The following is a 15,633-nucleotide window of genomic DNA, read 5'->3' as shown; positions in this document are numbered from 1 at the left end:
CTGTCCATATACGGTGGTGCTTTTGTTTTGATGCGGTGAGTAGCGGAAAAGTCGGCTTCAATGATCCATTGATCGTAAAACCTCTCGAGCACCTGGCGGTGCCAGAACACGTTTGTTCTAATGATGACAGCGCTATCTGCATTCCTGCCAACTCCTTCCAGGAAACATCAGCCCCCATAGGAGATCCTAAAGCAGTATCGGGTAGTCGCCAATTGAAGGTAGATTGGAAAATCGTCGTAGGTTTGCGGGCAAAGGTGACGAAGCTTAAGCGCCAGTTATTTGTGGCTCGTCAAACAAGCTTACGACGACTGAAAGCTTTGATGTCGAAAAACAAGCAAATTGCTGCATTGAAGAAGCATTTACAGGTGTTGGAAAAGCGGAAAAAAGGAAATGAAAAGCTGGGAGAGCAGGCGAGAGAAAACCCCATTATATTTGATTCCTTGCGCAACGCATCACGTGCACCAAAAGGTCGTCGTTACCACCCTCAAACTATGAAGTTTGCTGCATCCACATATTTGAGTGGCCCGCGAACTTATCGACACATAAGGAGATCAAGCTGTGGGAGTTTCGGCCGTTCCGCACACCTCGGGAGATTTTCCGACGCGGCGAATAAATTAATAAACGAATTAATTCACGGACACAGAGTACTCAATCACAGCTCTATATTTATCGATAGTCAAAACTCAACTGACATTTATTGTAATAAAACTATATACATGTACGGTGGCAGTGTTGCCACCACATAACCCCCCTCCAGTCATGCTAGGAACCTTACTCGATGTCCTGACGATGTTACCTTCGTAGAGGTATCCTGGGATGACTCTAGTAGCTGATTACAGGTGTATGCTGGTTTCAATCTGTCGATGGAAATTCTCTGCTTCTTCCCTTTGATGCACAAAACCATGTTCTTGTCACTTCGTTCGATAACCTCGTACGGTCCCTCGTATGGATGTTGAAGAGGTCGTTTCACAGTGTCGACTCTAACAAAAACTGCTTTACACGTTTTCAGTTCGCTGGGTATGAACACACGCTGTTTGGAGTGACGTGTATTATTCATTGGTTTGATATGCTGGACGACCTGACGGAGTGATTGGACGAAATCCGATCGATTGGCTTGCTCCGTATGATGGTCAAAAAATTCTCCTGGAATACGCAGTGGTTGTCCGTATACCATTTCCGCCACAGAGCAGTTTGAGTCCTCGCGAATGGATGTTCGAAGTCCAAGTAGAATTAGTGGCAGTTTTTCACTCCAATGGGCAGAGTCGACACACATAATTGCCGCTTTCAGGGTTCGATGGAATCGCTCGACTAATCCGTTCGCTTGAGGATGATAGGCCGTGGTACGAGTTCTGACAGTCCCAAGCCATTTGGTCAGTTCCAGAAAGAGCTCCGATTCAAACTGTCGGCCTTGATCAGTGCTAATTGTTTCTGGTACACCAAAACGAGATACCCAGACCTGACAGAACGCACTTGCCACTGTTTCTGCCAGCATATCGGATAAGGGTATCGCTTCAGGCCATCGGCTAAATCTGTCTACAACAGTGAGAAGATATCGATAACCTTTGGATGGTGGTAGTGGTCCTACTAAATCCATGTGCACATGGCTGAAACGTCCTTGAGGAACATCGAAATCTCCCAACGCAGCGAGGGTGTGCCTATTGATTTTGGAACGCTGGCATCGATCGCACGATTTGACGAAGCTTGCGATGTCCTGGTTCATGGATGGCCATACGAACTTCGACGATAGAAGCTTCCTTGTTGCTCGAATGCCTGGATGCGACAACCCGTGGATAGTTTGCATGACGCGTAGACGATGTTGCTTAGGAATGTAGGGACGGGATAACCGTTGGTCTGAAACGTCGCAATAGATTTGATTAGACGAACCCATTACATCCCTAAGTTCCAATCTCAATGACGTTGTCTTGCTTTTCAGAAGCCCTTGTAATTCAGGATCGTGCTTTTGTTCTACTGCAATGTCGTCATAATTTATCACAGTAGGTGTGGCAATAGCTTCCACTCTCGAGAAAGCATCAGCAACAAAATTGTTTTTGCCGCTAATATGCCGAATAGATCGCGTGAAGCTTGAAATATACTGGAGATACCTTTCTTCGTGTGGCAAATGTGTGGAATTTGAATCGAGCGCGAATGTGAGAGGGCGATGATCGGTAAATATGGTGAAATTCTTACCTTCAACCAAGTGCCGAAAGTATTTGACAGCGAGTTTCATCGCTGTAAGTTCTCGGCCGAAGACAGAATACTTTTTCTGCGAATTCGAAAACCTCTGTGAGAAGAAACCCAAAGGTTGCCAAGTTCCATTCGAATATTGCTGTAGCACTGCCCCCGCTGCTGCATCGGAAGCATCCACCATTAGCGCCAGCGGTTTCGAAGAGTCCGGATAGTGGAGTAATGTAGTCGCTGCTAAGCCTTGCTTGCAAAGGTCGAATGCTTCTGCAGCTTGGGAACTCCATTCAATTTTTCGCTTGTCGTTTTTTCGATTTCCTTCAATGAGATTTTGCAAAGGCTTTTGCATTTCCGCCGCATGAGGCAAAAAACGTCTGTACCCATTGATCAAAGCTAGGAATCGACGAAGTTCTTTGATCGTTATGGGTTGCTTATAATCGACGACGGCGGCTACTCTAGCTGACGTTGGTTTGATTCCTGATGCACTAACTCGATATCCAAGGAAATCTACTTCCGATTGTGCAAACTTACACTTCGAAAGATTCAATACTAGTCCATTTTTACGTAGTCGTTCGAAAACGATGCGTACGTGCTTTCGATGCTCCTTCTCGGATGCAGACGCGATACAAATATCGTCCACGAAAACGATGACGAAGTCCAGATCTCCAAAAATGCTGTGCATAAATCGTTGGAAAGATTGGCTCGCATTGCACAGACCGAATTGCATTCTTGTGAATTCGAATAATCCGAACGGGGTGATAACGGCTGTCTTGGGTATATCACTTTCTTCCACGGGTACGTTGTAGTAGGCACGTACCATGTCCAGGGTGGTAAAAACTTTTTTCCCTAGAAAATTGTTCAGAAGATCGTGGATGTGCGGTACCGGATACCGATCTGGAATGGTGACGCGGTTCAGACTACGGTAATCCCCCACGAAACGCCACTCTCCATTCTTCTTCGGAACGCAATGTAGGGGGCTCGCCCAAGAACTTTTTGATGGTCGACAGATCCCGATCTCCGTCATCATTTCAAACTCCTTCTTTGCTGCTTGCAATTTGTCAGGAGCCATCCTGCGAGCTTTGCAGGCCACTGGAGGGCCTTTGGTCTGAATGTGGTGTGTAACATTGTGCTGAATTTCAGAACGCAAAGTAGGGGGTGTTGTGATCTCACGATACTCGGTCAGTAAATCACGGAACGGATGATTGGCATCGATCGTCGTCACACCGTGCACAATTGCCTCCGTGAGCCCTCCGGTCGAATGCAGCTTGGTTTTTCCATCAATAAGTTTGTGACTGCTGAGGTCCACGATTATTCCAAAGTAGGCCAGAAAATCGGCACCAATTATAGCGGTGGATACGTCAGCAATCAGAAAATTCCATGAAAATCGTCGTCGAAGTCCTAGATCCGTGGTAACGAAGCGACTTCCATATGTTCTGATCGTTGAGCCGTTTGCAGCATGTAGTTGGAATGTCGAAGGGCCGTGCGTTTTATCAGTTCTGGTGGCCGGTAAAATCGATACATCCGAGCCTGTATCGATGAGGAATCTGATCTGCGATGTTCGGTCAAAGATGCGAAGACGATGGCTGTACTGACTTCCGCCCACTTCGTTGGTAACGGGTGGGCGGTTTTCTAGTTTTTTGACGGTTGGTAACTGCACGGGCTGCGACACCGCTCCGCATTGCCGCCGTACTTACGGTGATACCAACATACCTCGTTGCTTGCAGCTAGTTGTCTACCGCGAGATGAAGAACGCGAACGACGTTGGGGTTTTGTTGTCATCCGGCGAATTTCGGCGGTTAATGCCGCGATTTGACTTCCAAGACTTTCTTGAGAGTATGGATCCAGTGTTGTGTCAGCCGCCGAGTTTGCTGGAACCGCTCGTGCTTCTGCAACAGTTGCAATTTGCGGCGACAGGTCCATGATCTTATCACCCATTTCTGCTATTTTGGAGAGGCTCCCATCGTTGATACTGAGTACGGCACGAACATTTGGCGGTAAACGTTGCAGGAACAACATTTTCAGCAGCGATTCGTCCACATTCAGACCTGTGGATATCTCCTGCATTTTTGCCAACAGATGAGTTGGCCGAAGGTCTCCAAGATCACACGTATTCAACAGACGCTCCAGCCGTGATTGCGGTGTCAACTCGAATCGGGAAATAAGACGAAGTTTGATCGCCTCATATTTGTCCGCTGCTGGTGGGTTTTTGACCAAATCTGCGACGTGACAAATTACAGATTGGTCAATTTTTGCGACGATGTGGTGGAATTTTGTAGAATCCTGCGTGACCCCTGCCAAGACAAACTGTGCCTCGGCCTGGGCGAACCACATGGCGGGATCGGACTTCCAAAAGTCCGGCAATTTGACAGCCACCGCGGCTGCTGCTGCAGGCATCATTGTTGTTCCCGGATGCAACTGATCGTTCTGCATGGTCGATCTTTTTCTGTCCTATTTTCCACGAACTCGCGTTTCAAACTACCGTCGGGGTCACCAATGTGGGAGTTTCGGCCGTTCCGCACACCTCGGGAGATTTTCCGACGCGGCGAATAAATTAATAAACGAATTAATTCACGGACACAGAGTACTCAATCACAGCTCTATATTTATCGATAGTCAAAACTCAACTGACATTTATTGTAATAAAACTATATACATGTACGGTGGCAGTGTTGCCACCACAAAGCCATCTTGTATTACCCCATAAAAATTCGGTATACAACCACAATAAGACCATCCGCATAGAACCTGGGTTAAACCGTACCATTTTGTCACGCGTAAAGGAAAGAACTAAGAACTTCGAGGATGACAAAAACAAAACCGTTGTTTTGTCATTTGATGGTATGTCTATTAAATCGGAGCTATCGTACAGTGCAAAAGCTGATAAATTTTACGGTTTTCCCGACCACGGCATTCGGCGTAAAGTTGAAAAGAATGATACGTCTAAACTTGCTACCGAGGCAGTTACCGTTATGGTGTCCGGAATATACTGGCGATTTAAACAGGTAACACGTTTCCCTTCCATCAATAAGATTAGTCAATTCCCTTCGTGTTCAAAAAAACCTTTTTCTGTACTTGAAAGCCTCGGTGCATTCACTTCAGTTTGCTGTATGGGACATCATGACCCCAGAAAGGGGAGGGAGTTTCGATCCCAGGCAACTGTCCATTTATTAGATGTTGATTAGCTACTACTGGCAGCTGTTCATATTTTAATAAACCCTATTCATTTGCAAGCAAGCAAAACAATTTCAAAAAATCAAATGACAGTAATAACCCACATTAAATAAAAATGTAAACCACTCATATTTGAATTTCTTTTACAGCCCATAGGCTACCTACTTGCCCATAACAGCCTCAATAGTGTCGCTCTCCTTGAACTAGTGAAAACCAGTGTTCGTGCTGTTGAAAAGTGTGGATTGGTTCCTTTAGTAGTAACTATGGACCAGTGCAGCACCAACATGAAGATGGTACGTGATGCTGGTGGCACCATGACAAACCCATTCTTGGACATAAATGACCGAAAAGTTGCAGTCATGTACGATACCCCACATTTAATAAAAAATGCTCGCAATGCTATTTTCAAATACAACGCCGTATACAATAAGAAAATTGCTTCTAAGCTGCACATAAAGCAACTGTTCGATGTCGATGTTCAACAAGAGTCGTCTCTAAGACTTGTTCCAAAACTAAAACCGAAAAACATCGATTTGCCACCATTCGCATCAATGAACGTTGCATTGGCAACACGTACATTGAGTGAATCTTGTGCAGTTGGCATGAGGTACTACGTTGAAACAGGCGAACTTCCCACAGAAGCATTGCAAACCGCAGACTTTATTCAGATTCACGATAAGCTGTTTGACACCTTCAATTCGAAAGATAAATACAAGGAATCAGTTGGAAAGGTATGTAGAATTGTTTGTAGAAATTGTAGAGAATTGCTAAGTTTTTGATAAAATAACTAATTATTAATTAATTATTTAATCTTCATCAGCCCTACAGAGCGCCAATAACCGATGGCTCTATACATTTTGAATTTCTCGAGGAGGTATTGCAAATGCTGAAAACTATGTACTACACACAAAACAGTTGCTTCGACTGGAAAAAGGTAATTTGCTCTCTAGTTTGTATACAATAATAAATATAATATAAGGTGCGATCTTATCCTTACAAATAATTTCAGGCTAAAACGGAATCGAACGTCCTGAAGTCTTCGCAGAAACGACCACATTATTTGATTGGCCTGATTGGTAACATCTATGCGCTGTTGTGGCTGTGGACAACACTGAAAGATGAATATAAATGTAGCCACCTCTGTACCAATCCACTGTGTCAAGATTGCTTGGAAAACTTTTTTGCCGAAATCAGACGTCGCTGTGGCTTCAATGACGCGCCTAATGCCTTCCAATTTGGCAGCGCGTTCAAGTATGCAATGGTTGCTGCTGCCGAAGAAAATTCATTCGACGGGAAAAATTGTCAAAATGACAAGGCAGTTCCACTTCTCAATGACAACGACTTAGATCAATTTCCGGTGCCAGAGCAAGATGATTTTTCCGATTACGAGTTCGAACCCCTGGATTACAGTATTCCTCTGACTGCCCAAAAGAAAGAACTTAATGCGTTGGTTTATGTACTTGGCGCAGCAGCAGGAAAACTTCGTCACAAAAAGTGTCGTGAGAAGCTAATAGAACAGCGTGATGGTGATTTCCTGGAAAACGAAGATTATTCGTTTACTTTACTAAAATCATCAATTTCTTCGCGTTCGGTTCATATTCCAAACAACGCATTGTATGCAGTTGGACTAGTGGCACTATGGTGCTTCAAACTGAAGTTCCGAAAATTTCTATATGAAAACAGGTGCGGTGTCAAAAAACGTTTAAAGGCCTATGTTCAATACACGTCGTTGGATTTTGCGGCATGTAAGTGTTGCTTTGATAGGCTAGTAGATTATATTTTCAACACGTTGATACAGAAGTTTTTGGGAGAGGTACGATACCAGCATAAAGTTGCCAATAAGAACAAACGCTTAAGGAAACGCAACCGAAAGGCATTCCGCATGAATCTGCCCGTTAAACAGTGAAGGCGATATATTTTGTAATTTGATATTCTTATGTAATTCATATTATGTAATTCATATCAATGGAAACATCGTTTAACAGTTCATTGACCAAGCCTCGAAACATGCTCATGTTAAACGTGCTATAATTTTTCTGTCTATGAACTTGGCTACAACAGTACGTAAAGAGCGTCCATAAATGATATAATGGTTTGAGGGGTGTATACTCATTTCATGCAAGTGAACTAAAAAGGCTCAAGTAGGCTAAAAAAATAAACTATGATTATATATGAAGATTTTACATTGGTGGATTTAGGGGCGATTTCTTCACCCTGGCTTAAGCGTTAAGCCAGGTTTAACTGTATGGGTAAGCCTGGCTTACCGGTTAAGCCGAGGTGAAGAAATCGGCCCTTAGTGTTCAACCAACCCCCATTTCTAGTCCCTTAGCTGCCACATGGACATGGCCGGTACAACTCTCGACCGTTGCAAGGTTTGGTCTATCTTGTCTAAAAGTCAGAAATAAATTCCATATCTTTGTAATTCGAAAGGAACTAGGTAAGCCTCATGCATATCTAGGGTGTGAAACCATTTGGGCAAGAGATCCTATTCTAGGTAGTTTAGCTTACAACTTAGTCAATTATATACCTATTGTCATGTATTTGTGTGCACGGTGGAATACGTGCAGCATCAATGAAAAAAAAAATCGATTCAATTGGTATATAATTGACTGAGTAATAGTTGGAAGTGCATAAAATAGGACCCGCGCCCAAATGGCCCCGCACCCTACCTGCCACTTACGAATGTGTGCAAATCTTTACAGGTGAAGTCAGGAGCGGGGTATTAGTTCAATCGAAAACCAGGGGACCCGCATGCGGCAAGGTAGGCCTACTGCTCATCTTTTGCGAGTGTGTTAGTGTAACTGGCAACGCGACCAGAAGCCTAGTCGAATCCTACTTGGAAATCGGTTTGTTTTGTCGATGGGGCTGGCCCGCGAAATCGCATTGTGTTGTTTGGGAAGGCCCGCTCGATGCATGTTAGGTAGGCGTAGTTTGTTCGAGTTTGACGTGCCTGCACCCTCCCTGTCGAAAACGGTTTAAAATAGACTACGGCATCAACCATAGCTGATCTAGTTTCTGGATTTCTCGTTTAATCAACACAAATGCATTTTAACTGCAATTCAACATTTCCTATATTATGTGGCATCAACTGGACAAATTACAATCGATTTAAAAACACAAAATTCACGGATTGGACACCGTTCATAGTTCTACTAACAAACAGGCAACAAGCCCGACAGAAGTTTTGTTACACACCAGTCTTGTGAGGATCTTCGCATTCAACTCGAGTCGTTTGCCTGGCCACGTCGCAAATGTAACCTTCCCGTACACCATTCCGGTAGCTACCACTTTCAGTTCGAAATTCGGTTTGTCGATTACCGCTGCTTCTACTGGACCATCATCGGGCAATAACTCCTACGGGTTCGGCCGGACCCATCACGGCTGCCTTTTCTTCCTCACTTCTGGTCAAATTGAACTGAATGTTCCGATCGATTGACATTCATCCAAGCATCGGTCCATTGGTTTTGAGGTACCATATGTATTTTAAATGCACCGTTTTTATACCCGTCCGCAATCCCCTTTTCGTTGTAAAGAAGTCTCGCCACTAAACACTTCTCACCGGAACGTATTTTCCACACATAAATCGCCTCGGTGTCCGATCCGGCCATGAAGACATGCGCTCCGAAATGCCATTTCATCCAGCACCCGGGGAAATCCCGCACCTTCTATTTTGAAGACCTGATTCTGTCCGGTCATATCTCCGGTGACCACATCAGCCCGTCCTAGCTGAACTCACATGCAATCACTGAGTCGGCGTGCCCCGTCACTTCAAACATGGCTTCTTCCGTTTTGCTGTTTCACAGGCTTTGTCATCGCTTCCGCCGATCACTGACCTTCGCCAGCATGCAGTGTATCGTAAAACACAGTTCCGGTGTGTTTGGTGAAGGTGCGTCGTCCCATTCCGGAATGTATACATCATGCACGTCATCCATGTCATCCTCTCCATCCAAAACGAAATCAGGCAAAAGCGCGAGTTTTTGGCATAACACCACAATGTCCATTTGAAGTGCAGCAATAAATCGTGTTCTTACACCAGGAAGTGGTCTCGTCTGTAATTAAAACAACCCATAATAAGCTGCCGAGCATTTTTATTGAATGTTTTGTTCACTTACCTTTCTTTGCTGTTAATCTGATCCGTGTATGGCAAATGCTCCTCCTGCACCATAGCAACGAAAACTTTCCGCATGCGAACACAATTATGTACTAGAAATTGTTCACTCTTTGACACGGATCGCCCGATCTGTGCGGGAAGAGGAAAATCCTTGGCGACGACGAGGAGTATCACTTGGCAAGTGGCCAACTTCCGCATCTTACGTAAAATCACCGCGGTCCGATCCGCTTCAAAATTTCTCACACGAGTTTGTTTTGATAAAATTTGACAGTTCTGTGGGAGCCGGAAAACAAACATGGCGACATGTTTGATGATGCAAGCAGGGTCGCCAGGTCAATTTTTGAGAAATCTGGATGATTTAAGAAGTTTTGTCTGGAAAAGTCTGGATCGTTTAAAAAAACCCTACAAATTCCGGGAAAAACCTTACAAATTCCGAGAAAAACCTTACAAATCCCGAAACCAAATGTCTGGATCTTCCAGATTTTTGCAAAATGAGACCTCAAAAATCTGGATAAATCCAGATAAATCTGGAAGGTTGGCAACGCTGGATGCAAGTGGCAATTCGCCGAGTGGTGGCGGTAGTGTTCCAACGTATTTTAATTTGAATTCTTACACAGCTTTTTTTGGAAAAATGTTCTAGCTTGGATGTCTGTTCTCTGTGGTTCTGGTAAAACACTATTTTTTAGACTACTAATTCTTGAACTGTCATATCTCGGAAACCAGTGAACCGAATTGAATGAAATGTTCAATGTTTATCAACAATATATTGATACTTGATACGACGCTATAAAATATAATATTTTCTCACGATGAATAAAGTTATACCGGTTTACATTTTACATTTTCACCGGTTTTTACATTTTCACCCCCAAGTAACCACCCAAGTAACCACACTGTTAAAGCTGTACGTATTGCATATATAAAGCGCATATATTGGCATGCACTGCCCTACATTAACCATTAAAGTTGAATTAAAGTGGCAAGTGGCGCCACTATTGCTGACTTACGATTATACTGGTATAATCGTAATTCAACAATAGTGGCGCCACTTCCCACTTTAATTCAACTTTATTGGTTTATATAGAGTAATGCATGTCAATATTTGTACGTTATTTATGCAATACGTACAGCTTCAACAGCGTGGTTACTTGGGCACGGTGTTGAAGCCGTATTGAATGCAGATATACGGTGTTTAGAGCAATCATCCCAAGTAACCACGCTGTTGAAGCTGTACGTATTGCATAAATAACGTACAAATATTGACATGCATTACTCTATATAAACCAATAAAGTTGAATTAAAGTGGGAAGTGGCGCCACTATTGTTGAATTACGATTATACCAGTATAATCGTAAGTCAGCAATAGTGGCGCCACTTGCCACTTTAATTCAACTTTAATGGTTAATGTAGGGCAGTGCATGCCAATATATGCGCTTTATATATGCAATACGTACAGCTTTAACAGTGTGGTTACTTGGGATTACTTCACATGCAAACTTAAGGTTGATTTAAAGTGGAAATTGGCAATTATAGAATCAAATTAGGATTATACTGGTGTAATCTTGCAGCAGTCGCATAATTGCCCAATTCCACTTTAAATCAACCTTAAGTTTGCATGTAAAGTAATGATTGCTCTAAATACACCGTAAATCTGCATGCAATATGGCTTCAGCACCGTGGTTACTTGCCCAAGTAACCACAGTGCTGAAGCCTTATTACATGCAGTGCAGATATACGGTGTATTTAGTGCAATCATTACTTTACATGCAAACTTAAGGTTGATTTAAAGTGGAAGTGGGCAATTATAGAATCAAATTAGGATTGTACTGGTATAATCTTGAAGCAGTCGCATAATTGCCCATTTCCACTTTAAATCAACTTTAAGTTTGCATATAAAGTAATGATTGCTCTAAGTACACCGTATATCTGCATGCAATAAGGCTTCAGCACCGTGGTTACTTGGGTGGGCCATATAGAGGAAAATAACCCAAGTAACCACAGTGCTGAAGCCTTATTGCATGCAGATATACGGTGTATTTAGTGCAATCATTACTTTACATGCAAACTTAAGGTTGATTTAAAGTGGAAGTGGGCAATTATAGAATCAAATTAGGATTATACTGGTATAATCTTGAAGCAGTCGCATAATTGCCCATTTCCACTTTAAATCAACTTTAAGTTTGCTTGTAAAGTAATGATTGCCCTAAGTACACCGTATATCTGCATGCAATAAGGCTTCAGCACCGTGGTTACTTGGGATCATACAAAAATTACTAAATGTGTTATTCTTTCAATCCAAAAAGGCTCTATCTTATCAGAGATATCTTGAGAAGAGAAGCAGAAAATCTTTGGATATCAACACTAAAATTTAATTACATTGATGTAAAAAAATACATTTTTTCGAGAACGATGCACAAAAGTTTCAATGTATGATAACTTTTTTCAGCGTTCAAAAAGTACCTATGTTATGACATGAGAAGCATCAATGCGATATTCCATATTCCATTCTTCGCGGTAGTGACTCTGGATGTAAGGAATGCGTTTAATAGCGCCAGCTGGTCTGCTATTGCCGATGCGCTCTTGCGTCTGGGGATACCGGAGTACCTGTACAAGATTCTCGGAAGTTACTTTCAGAATCGTGTACTAGTCTACGACACGGAGGTGGGTCGGAAGTGCTTTCACAAAACCTCAGGAGTCCCGCAAGGTTCCATCCTGGGTCCGGTGTTATGGAATGTCATGTACGACGAGGTGTTGAGGTTAGAGTATCCAGTGGGAGTGGTGATTGTCGGATTTGCCGACGACATTACGCTCGAAGTCTACGATGAAACGATCGAGGAGGTAAAGTTGACTACGAACCACTCGATCAAGGTTGTGGAGGCGTGGATGCGGTCCAGGAAACTGGAGCTGGCTCACCACAAGACAGAGGTGACGGTTGTTAACAACTTGAAGTCGGAGCAGCAGACGGAGATCAGTGTAGGAGAGTGTACTATATCCTGTCAAAGCGCTCCGTCAAACACTTGGGCGTGATGATCGACGATAAGCTTCCCTTCGGTAGCCACGTCGATTATGCATGTAAAAGAGCCTCCACAGCTATTGCGGCACTATCCCGGATGATATCCAATAGCTCTGCGGTGTACGCCAGTAAGCGCAAGCTTCTGGCTAGTGTTGCTACATCCATACTTAGGTATGGCGGCCCGGCGTGGGGCACCGCGCTAAGTACTAAATGCTACCGACGGAAGCTGGAAAGTACTTACAGGCTTATGTGCCTGAGGGTTGCGAGCGCGTACCGTACCGTGTCACACGACGCTCTCTGCGTCATTACTGGTATGGTGCCTATCAGCATTCTTATCAGTGAGGACATGGAGTGCTTCGAAATGCGCGGCACAAGAGGCATACGCAGGACTGTCAGGATGGCCTCTATGGTCAAATGGCAGCGCGCGTGGGACAGTTCCACCAAAGGAAGGTGGACCTATAGGTTGATACCGAGGGTAGATATTTGGATTAATAGGCGCCATGGGGAAGTCACATTCCACCTGACACAGGTCCTTACAGGTCATGGTTGCTTCCGACAGTATCTACACCGTTTCGGGCATGCGGATTCTCCCGAATGCCCAGTGTGCAATGGTTTAGAGTATAGATAGTAGAGTAAACATAGATCCGTGTTGATGAATCCGTTGTATCCAAACGAACTGTCAAATTCTGTATCCAAACGAGCATGACGTCACGATTTGGACAACATCAATGGAGCGCATGACGTCACATTCAACCGTCGCACTCTTGAAAATTACTGTTTACACGCTTGAAACATTTTAGTCAGCGGTGTCCGCGGATCTATGTTTACTCTACTATCTATAGTTTAGAGGAAACGGCGGAACACGTTTTGTTCGTGTGCCCGCGTTTTCGCACAATGCGTGACTGCATGCTTGCCACATGCGGGGAGGACACAACTCCGGACAACTTGGTCCAGAGGATGTGTAGGGATGAGTTTGGCTGGGACGCCGTTTCAACGGCTATTACCCACATCGTCTGGGAGCTACAGAGGAGGTGGCGCGTGGACTCGGAGAATGGCTACCCAAGTAACCACAGTGCTGAAGCCTTATTACATGCAGATATACGGTGTATTTAGTGCAATCATTACTTTACATGCAAACTTAAGGTTGATTTAAAGTGGAAGTGGGCAATTATAGAATCAAATTAGGATTATACTGGTATAATCTTGAAGCAGTCGCATAATTGCCCATTTTCACTTTAAATCAATTTTAAGTTTGCATGTAAAGTAATGATTGCTCTAAGTACACCGTATATCTGCATGCAATAAGGCTTCAGCACCGTGGTTACTTGGGATAATTGCCCATTTCCACTTTAAATCAACTTTAAGTTTGCATGTAAAGTAATGATTGCTCTAAGTACACCGTATATCTGCATGCAATAAGGCTTCAGCACCGTGGTTACTTGGGTAGTCCAGATGCAGTACAAGAGGTGGTCCAGGGGTTCGGAGTCGGCTTCGTAGGTCATACCGGTGCCCTGCGGCCGAGATCGACCCTTACAACGATTAAGTGGCCGCGGAGAGGAAGTCCCGGTAGCGGTGCTGTCGTGGCGTCGGTCTACTGGGTTGGATCCGAGCCCGCGGTTGGAAAGGGGTCCCCGGCAAGGGTCGGGGTAGGTGAGATCCTGCTGTCTGCAACCTACGGGTGCATCTGATAGGGCCTGAAGGGTAGTGATACCCTTCCTTACGGGCAGGTCAGATCGGGTTGCACGTGGGCATCAGTTCTTGATGTCTGCAAAGCAGTTGGGCGCGGACGGGGTTGACCCTGCCCGCCTTTCGAGGACCACTCGGGAAACTGGCTAAGCGCCAGCATGTTACCGTGATGGACTCTCCAGAACGAGTCATCAATGTTCGTTGCTGCTAGGCTACGCAGCTAACCTTGTGGGTGCGATGTGCACTAGCCCCTCTCTGAAGCAATACCTTCTTGGTGGTTCCGGAGAGACGTAGGGTTTGGCGACCATAGGAATGGTTTAGTGGGTACGAGGAGAGAGTAGTCCTGGATTATACTTTTGTTGTAGAAGACGACCTGTCAGACCTACACTACCCTAACCTTCTGTTAGGGTGTCTGTGGAGCAGATTATCTCCCTATGGTTTAGAAGGAAAAAAAAATATTCCATTCTTCGCTATCCACTTATCCGCGAGCAGTAATGGCGGCGGCGGGCATATCCAACCGGCTCGGATTTTAACGTTTCTTGGGGGAAAGTCAAAACAGTTTCATTCTCCTCCTCACCTCTTCACCCACCGTTCGGTGGCGCCAACCGATTGCGATCCCCAAGAAACGTCAAAATTCGAATCGGTTGGTTATGCCCGCCGCCGCCATTACCGCTCGCGGATAAGTGGATTCGTTCAAAAGATCGCAATATACATTACACCAGGTCCGGGGCGAATAGAAACACTTTAATTCAACTTTAATGGTTAATGAAGGCAGGCCCGGATTAAGGATTATTGTGGGGGCCTGGGGCCCAAACGGTTGTGAAGGCCCCTCGGAGATACAAATGCGATGAGCAATACAGTTTTTCTTTGTTTTTGAGTAGTACTTGAACCAAAAACAGTTTTTGTGGGGGCCCTTAAAATGTGGGGCCCTTTATAAATATTTATATGCAATACGTACTAGCGTGGGACACAAAAAGACATTTTACTCCAGTACACTTTTTGAGTTCCATTTTGGTCCCATATCAACTGTGCAAAATTTCAGATCGATCGGAGAAACTATATTTTAGCGCCAGCCATTTTAAGTTTTCATACGATTGTTCCAAAGATTGTTATCCCAACAGGTTCTAGCCATTTCCTAAAATTTGATAAAATTTCTATTGAAAACCAATAATGCATGCTTAACGTTGAACAATTCGTCATTGAAATCATCGTCATCATCAAACATTTTAAAGGAGTTTTTTCGTTCAAAGCAAAAGTCTTTGCTATGAAAATATATTCACTGTACTCCGCATGAGGAATAGAATGCAGTGAATATAGTTTCATGGTCGATGTTTTGATTTACTGCGAGAAAACTACTTTTTATTTTCCGAAAAATGATGATGGATGCTTGAGCCTTAACATGTGAGGAATAACAATAGATATTAAAATCTCGTTATTTTATCGATCGAGTGAGGCCTAATAACTTTTTCCA

The 15,633-nt window shown here is 44.0% G+C and overlaps 1 long non-coding RNA gene and 1 pseudogene across 1 annotated transcript in view; one reads left to right on the top strand and one right to left on the bottom strand.

Moving 5' to 3' along the window:
* LOC134291971 (uncharacterized) overlaps positions 1-15,633 on the top strand; it is a 165,052-nt gene that overhangs the window by 145,434 nt on the left and 3,985 nt on the right. The window lies entirely within an intron of this gene.
* On the bottom strand, positions 8,540-9,572 carry LOC109405780 (angio-associated migratory cell protein-like; annotated as a pseudogene).

Source organism: Aedes albopictus, chromosome 3, assembly GCF_035046485.1.
Source record: "Aedes albopictus strain Foshan chromosome 3, AalbF5, whole genome shotgun sequence".
In the NCBI taxonomy this organism is placed as follows: Eukaryota; Metazoa; Arthropoda; class Insecta; order Diptera; family Culicidae; genus Aedes; species Aedes albopictus.
The sequence above is the reverse complement of the archived record's forward strand: the minus strand, read 5'-3'. Positions and strand labels throughout refer to the sequence as shown.